The following is an 11,274-nucleotide window of genomic DNA, read 5'->3' on the forward strand; positions in this document are numbered from 1 at the left end:
GCCCGCCCCGAGCCCCGAGGTGCCTCCCCATTGAGCCGGCGAAGCGCCAATCACACGAGCAAAGCCTGCCCAACCCTCTCCCTCCCCTTCCCTCTTTCCACTCACTCAATGAGCCGGCTGCAGGGTAAACAAGGTAAAATATCCTTCCGCAGCGCGAGCTGTGAAATAGGAGCTTTTGTGAGCCGTGGCTGCTGCTGCTGCTGCTGCTGCTACTACTACAGCTAGTGACAAGTTGTGGCGTTGCATTGACCTCTGGTTGTTTCCGTTTAAGCCTCAGTTTGCAGTGCGTTTGGAGGGGATTTTCTCTTTCTCTCTCCTCCCGGCATCCTCGTGCATCTCTACATCGAGGGTTTCCTTCTTCTTTTTTTAATGAAGAACTTGGTTATATAAACGTCGAAATGTTATAATGAAAAGCCTGGCTTCCTCACCCGAAATGATCGTCGGAATGCAACAATCCGTGCCAAGTATGCTGCAATGCAACACTTGACATAAAATTTCCCAGTGGCAGTTGCATGGTAAGGGGACGTTCACTCAGGGAAGCTTGCACACATAAGTGCCTGCTCCCTATGTGCCCAAGCACCCACAGAATTCCCTGTGAAGGGGCCGGGCACCCACACATTTTGGCGCCAGGATCATGCACACCATGCTGGTGGAGCCAAACTGGCACTCCTACTTCCACACAAACCCATAGAATCACTGAGTTGGGAAGGTGATCTGGTCCATCCACTTGCAGTGCAGGAATCTTTTGCCCGATGTGGGGCTCAAACCCGTGAGCCTGAGATTCAGAGTCTCATGCCCTACCAATTGAGCTATTTTACACCTGGAGAGCTAGTGGCTGAACGACGACCTTTGAAATGTAAGGGCACTTCCAGGCAGTCCACCCACCCAGGATCGCAGCACCAGGAAGGAGAGTCCCCAAAATTCAGGCTCGTCATATGCCAGAAAATGTCATGGCTTTGGGGTGTAAAAATGCCATAGGGGGAGTTTGCTCAAAAGCTCAACAACTTTGCGGGTGTCAGGGATTGTACTTTTTGAAATATGGCACCCCTAAAAAAAAAATGCAGCCAGCACCTTCTGCCCCTAAACAACACAGTTTAATGTGATCAGCATGACTGCAGTGCTGTACATAGCTACCCCATCAAAGAAAAGAAAACCCAGTCTCTGCTTGATTATTTTTCTCATTCTCTGGCTCCATCTATGGTAATTTCCCTTAAACAAACTTCAAGGCCTTCTCATTCACTTTCCACAGCAAGGAGGGTCCATTAATCACCCAGGCACACCTGGTTCCCTTTCTGAATGTGCTCCTCTGCTTTCCCTCTCCACTACATGCACAGGAGCACTGCTACACAACAACAACAACAACAACAACAACTTGGCACATCATACTAGAATAGCTGTAAAAGCTGGAATAAATGGGCTTACAACACAACCTTTACCATGTTTATTCCGAAGCCCTACCAAATTCATTGGGGCGAACTCCCGGTTAAGTGGGGTTTAAGTTGTAGTCTTACTCTGTGGCAGAATACATCAGCGCCCAGCAACTTAAAGGAAAAGAGCTCAGGATGTTTTCTACTAACCACTCTGGCTTAGCCCTTTAAAAGTAGTGAGCCACCCTGAAGGTGAGGGAGGGAGAAACCATTCCCTTGTCGCTTTCTTTCACTGAAGTTAATAATCCTTCACTTTTTTCAGCTTTTTTTTTTTAAAAAAGTTATAAAAATGATCTTACTTTATAATAACAATGTGTTTGTGTTGTCATGGTGCAGTTTTCTTGGTCACCAACAGGTGGTGCTATGAACTACAGCATGGCCAGAGGTGGTGAATGGACAGCCTCAAGTGGCCAGAGATGAGATAGGCACACAGAAGCATTGGCTGGCCTCTAGATGCACAGCAGTCGTGGCGGCATGAGACAAAAAGGGGGAGGTTTAAGCGGCCCTTCAAGCCCCTATCACTGCTGCCACTTGTGGAAGGAGGGGAACGAAGGGGAGGAAGTCTCCCCCTCCCCAGCCCATCCTGCTGCTGTGGGAGCAAGAGGAAAAAGCTTGCATCCTTCCCTTGGTTTCCACAGTGGCAGGGAGGACAAAGGAGAGAAATAAGCTACTTTCTTGAGTTTTCTTGGCAGAAGGCACACAGGACCCCACAAGGGTAGAGTGGGCAGGGGAGGAAATTGGTGAGCAGAGTAAGCAGTGGGGCAGACCCTAGTCAAGGAATAAAAGCAATGCATATTTTAGAAGACATCTTAAGTTTTAATGTTTGATGTTTTATTGTATTTTTAATACTTTGTTGGACACTGCCCAGAGCAGCTGGGAAAACCGAGTCAGATGGGTGGGGTATAAATTATTATCATCATCATCATCATCATCATCATCATCATTATCATCAGATTAGGCTAGAACATGAAGTGCAATGATTTTCTCTCTTTGTTCCATGAGTTTGCTCAAAGCAGCAAAAGATCTCTTAATACAACCATAAAACTTAATTTAACTATTTAAAATATTATTATTTTTAAGCTGGAAGAGATACATGGGATTCATAGCCTGTAGTGACCAGAGCTGGATCTGCTGCCACTGCCTTTTATATTGGCCCTGCTCTTGTCCTCTTAACAGCAGTCTGACCCATGGAAATTAATTTGGTGTCAATTTTTCTGCTACTTATCTTCATGGCTGGAAAGACTTTTGCTGTTTAATCTCTGTGTCAGGCCGTCACTCAGCAGGGCCAGTAAAAACCAAATAATGGCAGGGAAGTGGAACTCTAGCATATTACAGGTGCAGGGAGGCAGTGGAGAAAGAGTGAATATCAAATAAAAATATTCATAAAATGATGATTCGTTTGAAGAGTAATTTATTGTTATTATCACTTCATTGGGGGAAATATCCAGCAAACCAATACAAATCAAAACTAGATGGGTGGCAGAATGAATTTTTTGATTAGTTTTATAAAGTGTGAAAGCAAATTTCTTCCAACTTGAAAGCGTAGATTGGAATCCCTTTGAAAACTCTGCAAGCCTGTATGGTATATATATAAAAAAAATGTTAGGAAGTTTCATGGAGGCAAGGTCAAGGCACCTTAACAAATTCTAAAATGGCCTTGACTCGGGACATTTTATCCAGGGAATGCATGTCAATTTAATAGTCTTTCTTTTCTTACTCATTTTCTTAGGATAAAAACGCAAGACATATGCACAATCATCTAAAAAAAAAAAAAATGCTATTGAAATATGCTTTATCTCTGGGGAGAAAAGACAGCATAGGTCAATCACAATAAATTAAAAGGCTTAGCCTGCAAAAAATTATTTTGCCCATAGTTCAGAACTGGGGAACCTGTGACTTGTAATATGTTGTTGGTGTTGGTTTTGTTTCTATTATTATTATACCACCCTTCATCACTGCTCTTTTTGGGCATTTAAATGGAGAAGAACATAGGCTGGTGCCTTATACCTAGTCTTATACCATCTGGCTCAGTATCAAGGACCACCTCTCCCAATATAAACTGCCCCGGACTCTGCATTCATCCTCTGAGGGCTTTCTTTGTGTGCCTCCTCCATGTGAGGTCCGGAGGTTGCAATACAAGAACAGGCCTTCTCTGTAGTGGCTCCCATAGCTGTCAACTTACAGATTTGAAAATAAGGGACCAGCAGCCTCAAAAATAAGGGATCAGCAGCCAAAATAAGGGATTTTACTTAGCTTATATAGAAATCCACCACTGATAGAGCCATGCTGCTTTGGCTGCCACTGACTGTGTTTTGCAGGGGGTTGGACTACATGATCCTAAGGGTCAAGAACTCCAACCAAAGAAGAGTGGCAGACAAAACTGATGAACCAGGTCGAGATGGCAAAGCTTACAGGCAGAATTAGAAACCAGGAAGAGGACCTCTTTAATAAAGAATGGGGAAAGTTTATAATTTATTTGAAAAGCTATTGTAAAGAGTTACATACATTGGTAGGATTGACAGAAAACTTGTAGTAAAAATTTGAACTATGGATGGACAAATGATTTATAAAAAATAGAGTTATGAAAGGGATGCAGATGGGGAAATCACTACATTAAGATGCTGCACTGGTTGGAGGGTATGCTAAGCAGCATGTTGGGGCTGCCGTCGTCCTGGTGCGAGGAGTTCCATCAGCCCTTCCCCACCCAAGAGAGAGGGAGGGAAGGAGAGAGAGACTCGCCCACGTCGCCCACGAGCCTGGCATGAGGCGGTTGTGGGACCGCGGCGGCCACTGAAGCGCCACCCTTCTGTGTCCCTCCCCATCCCCTCCTCTTCCTCCTCCCTCAGGCCGCCTCCTCAGTCGCTGCCGCTGCCGCCTCCGGCTTCCTCTGGCAGCGCAGTGGAAGTCTTGCAAGAGAGGGGCTGCCTGCCCGCCCGCCGCCACCCATCTCCTCACGACGCACCCGAGGGGGGAAAGGGAGAGACGGAGACGCGGCACTCTCTCGCGGTGGAGGACCCCGAGCCGCTGCTTCCCTCATGAGCTGGGCGAGCTTGAAACCCGGGAAGTTTAAAGGACATCATCAATCCAGGACAGCAGCGGGAAACTGCACTGGGATAAGGGAGTTTCCCGCCAAATAAGGGACAGTTTACAGCTATGTGGCTCCCCATTTGTGGAATGCTCTCCCCAGGGAGGTTCGCCTGGCGCCTTCATTATATATAATTTAGGTACCATGCAGAAATGTTCCTCTTCAACCAGGCTTTGGGCTGATTAACATTCTACAGCCTTTTAAATTTGTCTGTGGGTGGGGGGGGTGTTATTGTTTTGCTGCTTTGTCTTTAATTATTTACTTTTTCCAATCCTGTATTTTATTCTGTGACCCGAATGGCAGCAGCTCACTAGGGTGTTAGGTGGGGGACATTCCCAGCCCTACCTGGGAGCGCCAGGGATTGAATGTGGGACCTTCTGCATTGCAAAGCTCTACCACTGAGCAACAGCCCTTGCCGCAAACTCTCCTTCCACCTGCCAGTTCTCTCCTGCAACCACCTCCTCACCTCCCAGGGCTAGGCCCACAGCTGGGAACTTCCAGAGAAGATGCTGGCAACTCCTTATGCAGAGATTTTGAGTTGGAGGTGGGGTGGGAAGCAAGCAAATACAGTGGTACCTGGTTGTGAACAGGATCCGTTCCAGAGGCCTGTTTGCAACATGAAAAGCCCACAACCTGAAGTGCCATATCTGCACGGGTGTGTGGCGCAATTTTGTGCTTCTGCACATGCGCAAAGCGCAATTTAACGGTTCTGCGCATGCACGAGTGGCAAAACCCGGAAGTAACCCTTTCCGGTACTTCTGGGTCGCCGCAGGACGCAACCTGAAAAAACATAACATGAAGCAAACGTAACATGAGGTATGACTGTAGTCGCATCCTGCTGCCTAGCCAGACTTAGAAGCTTGTGCACTGCTCATTCCTCTTAAGAATAAATAAATCCAAAGGGTGCTGTTTAGTAGAAGTGCAAGATTTGCAGTGGCGTGCTGCATGACAAACAAAAATTAGATGTGCACAAAGCAGTTTTAGGTGCTGCAGCTGACGAAATGCGGTGTAAAAAAGCAAGCCCAGCATTTCAGAAAGCTCTGCCTTTTGTTCCTGTTGTATGGGGGGGGGGCTGCAAGGAAATGAAAGTGATGTGCTGAAGTGACAAGGGATTGTTTCTGCCAATTATTTATCCTGCACAGTCCTTTTCAGGGGACAATATCAGATAGTATTCCAGGGGTAGCTAAAGCAATGCCCTTCAGATGAGCCTGTGGTCAGGGATGATGGGGTTGTCGTTCAGCAATGTACTACTATTGGTTACAACTATAGTAGCTCATCGCCTTCCCCCCCCCCCCTCCAGCTGCGAGAGTGCAAAAGTGCTTGTCAACTTATCAACTGTCTAAAATAATAATAATGATAAAAGAAACCCAAGTCTTTAGAAAGGCAGCTAAAATAAATCAAAGTAATATAATATAAATTATTTTTATTATGTGTTTTGTGGTTCTATATTCTGAGCCGCCCTGAGACCTGTGGGTATAAGGCGATATATAAATTTAATAGATTATTTATTATTGATTGATTGATTGCTTGATTGATATTAATGAAGTGCAGATGAGGTCATCAGCCTTTGCCTCAGGTTATGTTCAGCAACTGTACCTTTGACTGAGGGCTGATCAAAACCTGGCCTCCCAAATTCTCCACATTATTTATTGCGGGTAAAATTGGGGAGATGTTGCCAAATATTCTCACCTCCAGAAAATTCTCTACTTGGAAGTTTTGGCTCATAAAATGTTAGACGAAACAGCAGGCTAGGCTAGGAGAAGCTAGGAGAAAGGGGTCCAAGCCCATTGCTGGCTTGAGCCACCTTCAACAGTATCGAAACTGGGTCCACAGAGAGCTCAAGAGAGACAAACATTCAAACGGAAATGACTGGACAATTGTTTCCCGAGAAATTTTGGCTCAGCCCAACTTGAAATGAAATGAGAAGACTGGCTTGTGCTACTGGGATATAACAAATGAATCTTCTAACTTTATTTCTGTTAGTTCCAGAGCTGATTAGTCATTTGCTGTGTGATTTCAGGCATAACCTCTATGACAATGGAGATATCATGAAGGGAGCTGGGAATTAAATTATCAACATAATTAGGCTTGCCAAATATGAAAATGTTTATTTTATGTGTCGTAAATACATCTTTTTTATATATAAAAAGGAGAAAAATGAAGAATGAGGCCTTGTAATTAATGCTCTGCTGCCAGAATGATGCAACAGTTAGTTTATTAAAAAAACAAAGCAAAAAAACCCAAAGCCCTACTGTCTCTGAATAGCTAACTCTGCACTCTGACGCTTGCCAAACTGTGATGTTGGCAGATTTCCAAACCAAGCAGGTTCAGAAAAAGCGAAGACTCCAAGAGTGACCTGCTGCCAACTCAATGATTTTAACTCCAGGAGCTGACAGTAACAGTGACCTAGCAGAACATAATGCAGATTAAAATAGTCAGAGAACTTCTCGAGCAACATGCATTGCATACAAGAGGTCCCAGATTCAATCTGCAGGTATGGCTGGTCAAGACTCCTGTCTGTCTGAAATGCTGGGAAGCTGCAGCAAACAGTTACAGAACTACATGGCCTAATGGTCTGAATCGGTAGGACAGTTTCTTAAGATTCGTCTCACAGTCACATTGAGCACTTCCTGCTGCAATGTGGAAGAGAGGCGAGAACTGTCCCAAAATAGCGGGACTGTAGGAAGGACATTTTTCTCTCTCCTCTCAAACATTGGGCAATGTAGCATTCCTAGGAATACAGGAAGTAGCCCTTCACTGAGTCATGCCCTTGATTTGTCTAGCCCAGTATTGTCCTTGGCAGTGACTCTAGGATTTCAGATCAGAGACATCCACAACGCTAAGAAATGCTCCTTGTTATTGTTCCTGACATCCAGTTTTGAGAGTTCCTGGGGGAAAAGGGCACCAAGCTTCAGTTTTTATATTGCACATTTTTCTGTGCATACTTTAAAAGAATCTTAGATAAAAGTAAAGGGACCCCTGACCATTAGGTCCAGTCGTGGCCAACTCTGGGGTTGCGGCGCTCATCTCACTTTACTGGCAGAGGGAGCCGGCGTACAGCTTCTGGGTCATGTGGCCAGCATGACTAAGCCGCTTCTGGCGAACCAGAGCAGCGCACGGAAACGCCGTTTACCTTCCCACTGGAGTGGTATCTATTAATCTACTTGCACTTTGACGTGCTTTCGAACTGCTAGGTGGGCAGGAGCTGGGACCGAGCAATGGGGGCTCACCCCGTCGCAGGGATTCGAACCGCCAACCTTCTGATTGGCAAGTCCTAGGCTCTGTGGTTTAACCCACAGCGCCACCCATGTCCCAAAAGAATCTTAAGTGTGCACATTTAATAAGAGAATGAGACAAGCACATAGTAAGCACTAAGCAGAGAGTCAGAATTGGATGCATATTCCTGTCCAGTGTGCACTTGATGGGCAAATCAGGTTAACTGATTAATTTATAATAATGTTTCTATCCTGCCACCCACCGACAGGAAGATGGGATTTTAAGTGTTGTGTTGAAGAAATTTTAAAATGTCTACCTAATTCACCCTTTCTGAAACAATGTGTGAACTGGAACACAGCCATCCTTTGCAATTCACATTTCTCCGAATTTTGCAGTGCAGTACTCCAGCAAGTAAAGTGTGCATAAAAATTTGAATAATTTGTGAAAATGGCTGTTATGGGGGAGAAGGGTGTTTTGTGGAAATTTTAATGTTTTGTATGAATCTTTTTTTTATAGATGGTATAATGCATTTATGTTTGTTTTTAATGTAAGTCACTTGGGGACTTTTTAGGTGACTAATAAATTTAAATACTACTAATAAAAATAATACATACATGCAAAGGTGCATTACTTTAGGAGAGATGGCATACAATAATGTGTATATTAGAATAAATCTGCACTAAAACGCCAGTGGATTTTCATGAGGACTCTAAAAATAAATAAATCACAACCTGATTTGGAAGGGTGGGGACCAGAATGGGAGAATGTCAGGGACTGGACTGAAGAGGAGGGCTGGAGATTGCCCCCTCCTTCTCCTCTGCTTCCCTTGGAAGAGCAAAGGACTCTTCAAGAGCAAAGGGCTCAAAGAGTTTGGTTCTTGAGGCCACCTGTAGGGCCACGGGCTGTTGCTTGGGAAAGAAGGGGAGTGAGCTCAGATTGAGTTAAGGATTGGATTCTTTGTCTTGCAAGACGGTAACTGAATAAAACCATAAATACACACTTTCTTGCTTCTTCTTTGATGCTACTGGGGGAGCAGAGAATCCTCCAAGCAGGGCAGAAATGAGAAACTAAGAGAAACCAACATTTATGGGTTTGTCTATCCCTAGAGTAATTGCTCTAGTTGTATAGGTCCGTATAGTTAAAGCTATGGTTTTCCCAGTAGTGATGTATGGAAGTGAGACCATAAAGAACTCGACCATAAAGAAGGCTGATGCTTTTGAATTATGATGCTGGCGGAGACTCTTGAGAGTCCCATGGACTGCAATAAGATCAAACCGATCCATTCTGAAGGAAATCAGCCCTGAGTGCTCACTGGAAGGACAGATCGTGAAGCTGAGGCTCCAATACTTTGGCCACCTCATGAGAAGAGAAGACTCCCTGGAAAAGACCCTGAGTTTGACCAAACTGCGGGAGGCAGTGGAAGACAGGAGTGCCTGGCGTGCTCTGGTCCAGGGGGTCACAAAGAGTCGGACACAACTAAACAACTAAACAACAACAACAAGAGTAATTGTTCAAGTGAAGTCTCTGCAGCCTTCTTTGGTCTGTAAGGTCCGCTCTGACACCCTGGTACACATTAACACTGGAAGCTTTAGACAAAGCCTAAGATATGGACTTCTTTTGAGGGCTCATTGTCCCATCACAGAAACGCGCTTTGGCATTTGGTCTGGTATCCCTCAGCCAAGTTAAAGCAATCCTTTGTACCCTGCTTAGACATGAGACACACAGTGCCAAAGTTTCTGTTTGCATGCTTTTTGGAAGATATCAGTAATTCAGGTTCAGTAATTTACCAGCACACCTATCAGGCAAAAACTGTCTGGTTGAGACAACTCTGTTCCAACAATGTAAGGTCACTGTGGCCTGGAGCTGTGACAGTATACGCCTCTGTAAAGGAGAGTATCAAGCTTCAAGGTCAGATATTATCTCCATTTGCCTTCACCTGAGAATGCCTTCTGCCATCAACAGACAACTGCTGTTGCAGGTCTCCTATTATCAGTTTACAAACTCAAAGTCCATACACCTGATTTGTGGGATTGGTTGCTACCAAAGCAGTATGGGGGTTGTTTTGTCTACTCACTTCATTGGTAATGAATTTTAATTATTAAATAATGACTTGGAAAACTGTTCCCTAATTTTTCTTTGTTTACTTATGGAGTAATTATATAGTAATTACTGTGCAAGTGTCAGAAGGGCTACGACAAACAAAGGAATGCTATGCATTATGAACACAATCCCATAAATGTTTACTTGGAAATTAGTTTGACTGAGTTCAATGCTCGCTGCTTCCTACTAAGTGTGTTTAGGATTGCAGCTGAAGTCAAAGGGACAACATAGCCTGCACTCCAAATCCCACTTAGCTAAGAGTAAGCCCCATTCAGTAGGACTTGCTTCTGAGAATACATGGTTAGGATCATGATGTTAGTCATGAATTAAGCCCCATTTATCTCAAAGGAAATTTAGTGCAACTGAGTCTGAACTGGAGCCTTAATATCTAAGTCTTAATAGGTTGAGATTTCATTTCACACTCGAGATCATTTGTTGCTTTCTCCAAAAGCACACTCCACTAGGGATAGGTAAATCTGTCGCAATTTATTATTTTTCCAGTCTCAGAATCATAGAAATTTAGAGTTGGGGGACCCCAAGGGTCATTTCTTCAAGGAATCCTATTTGGAATAAGGGAATTTCCCTGAAAAAAAGGGATAAGTTGTCAGCTATGTCATCTAGTCCAGCCCTCTGCAATGCAGGAATCTCTGCTAAAGCATCCATGACAGATGGCCACCCAACCTCTGCTTAGAAACCTCCAAGGAAGGAGAGTCCACCGCCTTTGGTGGGAGTCTCTTCCACTGCCAAGCAGCTCTTACTGTTCTTAAATGCAGTTCACCACATTTCCACATCACTTTGAGATTTATTTATTTTTTAATCCTCATGAAAATTCAGCATTTCTGTACAGTGGTACCTCAGGTTATATACGCTTCAGGTTACATACGCTTCAGGTTACAGACTCCGCTAACCCAGAAATAGTACCTCGGGTTAAGAACTTTGCTTCAGGATGAGAACAGAAATCATGCGGCAGCAGTGGGAGGCCCCTTTAGCTAAAGTGGTGCTTCAGGTTAAGAACAGTTTCAGGTTAAGAACGGACCTCCAGAATGAATTAAGTACTTAACCCGACGTACCACTGTATACACATTTCTGCAAAGCAATTTCCCCTAATATATGTGTTTTCTAAACATAGCATATGCATTTTTTGCTCATATTACTTGTTTGGAGAACTGCATAACGAAATCCAGAGAACTTTGAGTTTTGAAGGATATTTGTGTTTTGGCTCATGCATTGATTTGGAAACTGCAAAATAGTTAAGTTTGTGTTTCGATGCAAACTGAATCAAATGTATCCGCCATCCTTACTCCCTACCCAGCCATGCTTATTTTCCAAGGCAGAACAGATTGAAGTTATTTCTGCCTTCAGAAAAAAAACACAGAAAATATTTTCTATTTATTAATGACAGGTCTCCCAAACTGTGACACATGCACAAAAAATCATTTTCAGGTG

Source organism: Podarcis cretensis (assembly GCF_951804945.1).
Source record: "Podarcis cretensis genome assembly, chromosome: 3".
NCBI lineage: Eukaryota > Metazoa > Chordata > Lepidosauria > Squamata > Lacertidae > Podarcis > Podarcis cretensis.